Source organism: Aplysia californica, unplaced genomic scaffold (genome assembly GCF_000002075.1).
Source record: "Aplysia californica isolate F4 #8 unplaced genomic scaffold, AplCal3.0 scaffold00021, whole genome shotgun sequence".
Classification (NCBI taxonomy): domain Eukaryota; kingdom Metazoa; phylum Mollusca; class Gastropoda; order Aplysiida; family Aplysiidae; genus Aplysia; species Aplysia californica.
Genome location: NW_004797291.1, coordinates 2124755 through 2127649, shown reverse-complemented (window position 1 = coordinate 2127649; position 2895 = coordinate 2124755). Strand labels below are relative to the sequence as shown.

The 2895-nt window shown below is 48.5% G+C and overlaps 1 protein-coding gene across 1 annotated transcript in view; it reads right to left on the bottom strand.

The window, feature by feature from the left end:
• Window positions 1–2895, bottom strand: part of LOC101848167 (gephyrin) — a gene marked incomplete in the record, with an annotated part of 115956 nt that overhangs the window by 2221 nt on the left and 110840 nt on the right.

Sequence of the window (2895 nt, the reverse complement as noted above, 5' to 3'; positions counted from 1 at the left end):
AGAGAGAAAGGTGAGAGGGAAGAGACAGACAGACAGACAAAATAAACTGTATGCAGAGAGCGGGCGAGTGAGAGGCAGAGGGTGGGTGCCCATTATGTAGTATTTATATAATTTTACTTGTTTAACAGTACTCCCCTACCACCATTAAAAAAACCGTGATACTGTACTGCAAAAAGACTATTTCGTGGAGTTAACACGTACTTAAGCACCCACTTAACACTCCCATCCATCCCTCTGTCAGCATGTCTTTCTGTCTGTCAGTATTCTCCGTCTTTCTTTCTCTCTCCCTCTCTATCTGTCTGTCTGTCTCTCTTCCTCCGCCTCTCTGTCACTTATTCTCCGTCCCATCTATCTACCTCCATCCCTCCTCTCTTCCCCTCTCTCTTTTTCTCTTTCTCATTCTCTCTCTCTCTCTCTCTCTCTCTCTCTCTCTCTCTCTCTCTCTCTCTCTCGTTGCACCTCTCTCTCTCTCTCCCTGCATCTCTCTCCTCCCCCCGCGCGCATATGTGCAATAAATAAGACGCAAAAAGCTCAGACTAATCAGGGAATATACACGCCAAGTCTGGACTATTAGACACTAAAAATCAGACCGGCACCCGATTCATAAACTAGAACCCTTTTCCCCAGTCTCCCGTCCCAGCGGACTAACCACATGGGAGACACTCCCACGGCACAGAAACAATTTGTAAGCGGCTCTCGTGAACGAGGCACGGGGTACAGACGTAGTAGACCCAGTGCTGTTGACGATGAACCGCTGCCCACTTAAGGTTAGACACATTGCAACAGCATATTGTGACTGAGTGAGAGACGAGAATGAAGAGAAAGGTGAACGGAAAGAGACGGACAGATGGACGGACTAAGAGACAGACAGACGGACGGACGGACGGACGGACAAGACACATAGACGGACGGACGGACGGACATAAAGACAGACAGACAGACAGACAGACAGACAGACAGACAGACAGACAGACAGACAGACACGAGAGGAGGGAGAGACTGCGATAACATTAGTCGTGTTTACGAAAAAAGGAGGGGACTGGGGGTTTGTGTAAGAATAGACGAATTAGCTCATATTGAAAAAGGCATAGGAGAGGGATGTAGCAGAGGAAAAGAAGAGGGAAGGGGAGGAGGAGGCAGAAGAGAAGGAGGAAAACGACGACGCCGACAAATGCCAACAAAAATAATATACAACATAAAAATTGGAAGGAAGAAACCGATTGAGTCATATATCCAGAGAGACAGAAGAAGCGTGAACGAGAGATTTGGAGAGAGTGGGTGAGAGGGGAAGAAAGAGAGAGAGACAGAGAGAGAGAGAGAGGGGGGAAGGAGAGAGAGAGTCGGATACAGTTGCACAGAGACACAGACAGAGAGAGGGAGAGAGAGGGGGAGAGAGAGGGGGTGAGGGAGGGAGGGGAGAGAGAGGGAGGGAGGGGAGAGAGAGAGAGAGAGAGAGAGAGAGAGAGAGAGAGAGAGAGAGAGAGAGAGTGAGGAGGGGGGGGGGGCAGAGAGGGGGGGGGGCAGAGAGGGGGGCGGGATGCGGGCGCAAAGAGAATAAAGAATTCCAGATCAAGAGAGAGAGAAAGCCAGAAAAAAAAGTTGAGGATTACACCCAACACCATTCACCACCCCCGCTGGGCCCGATATATCCCGATATGCCGTCCCGATCCCTCAGGGTCCGATCGTTGTGTACGGGGGTGGACTTAATCCTATCTGCTCGGGGCCAGTCGGGAACAGCTGCTTGCGGTGGTCCGGGTAATCTGCTGGCTATTACTTTTAGAAAGCCTCTGACAAGACATGGTCAGGTTCATTGTTTGTTTCTCGGGGAGGTTAAAGTAAAGCCTGCTTGCTCCTGTTTTCCCCCTTTTTACCCCAGCTTTGGCTTCTCTTTCGATGTAAATCACCACAACGGTCACTGACAGGTTTTTATCACCTCTCCCCCTCATATTTTGGGGGGTTTGTTTTTCTTTTTGATGTAGGTGGGGGGGGGGGAGGGGTGCCCCCACCGACACGATTTTGATCATTTAGGAGGTGGGTTTCGATTCAGCCTGTCAGGGTCATTTCGTGCTGAGAGGGATACAACGTTCCAGACGAAAAACTCACATGATTGATAAAAATTCTCTCCACACAAGAATCAAACTCAGACCATATGCGTGGGGCGGCATGAGAAAAAGTGTCTGGGAATAGTGAGTGTACATGTGGGAGGGGAGGAGAGAGAGAGAGAGAGAGAGAGAGAGAGAGAGAGAGAGAAAGAGAGAGAGAGAGAGAGACAGCCACCCACTCAACGAGAAGACAGTCCTGAGCCTAAACACAAACACGAACTTTGGAAACATTTTGAACAAGAAAAAACTTAGATAAATAGGCAAAACTTAGGACAAACACTATACCCCCGGGATGGTGTCACTGACTGAACTGCTGCTTTTTCGTTCCTAATCCGTACTATCGTCCTGCTTCTTTTGTATGTTTGTCACACTCTTCTGACACGCTATTTCCGGGGTGCCTTTATAGTCGAAGCAGACTTTGTGCTGTCGAAGCTAGAGAGGTGAACAGAGTAAGTCGGATTCCCTGTAAGTGTAAGGACTTCTCTGTTGACACCCACCCTTTGGCGCTCATATGACCTTATGCAGTTGCGAGCGCCGTAAAAACTCTACTAAAACTAAAACTAAAAAAAACGAACGCTATTATCTCAACGACTTGTTTCGCCGAATCAGAAAACCTCGCTTTTACTTTGGGAAAGGCCTCGGGGAGTCATGGTTGAAATTCACCACGAATTTCCATGGTGCTTGTCCGAAGTAAGTGATGTCGTTGACCCGTTTGTTTGTTTGAGTAAAGAGGAGCGCATTAACATAACAACGGTTATTAATTCAGCGCTGGGGAAAAGACAGACAGACAGAC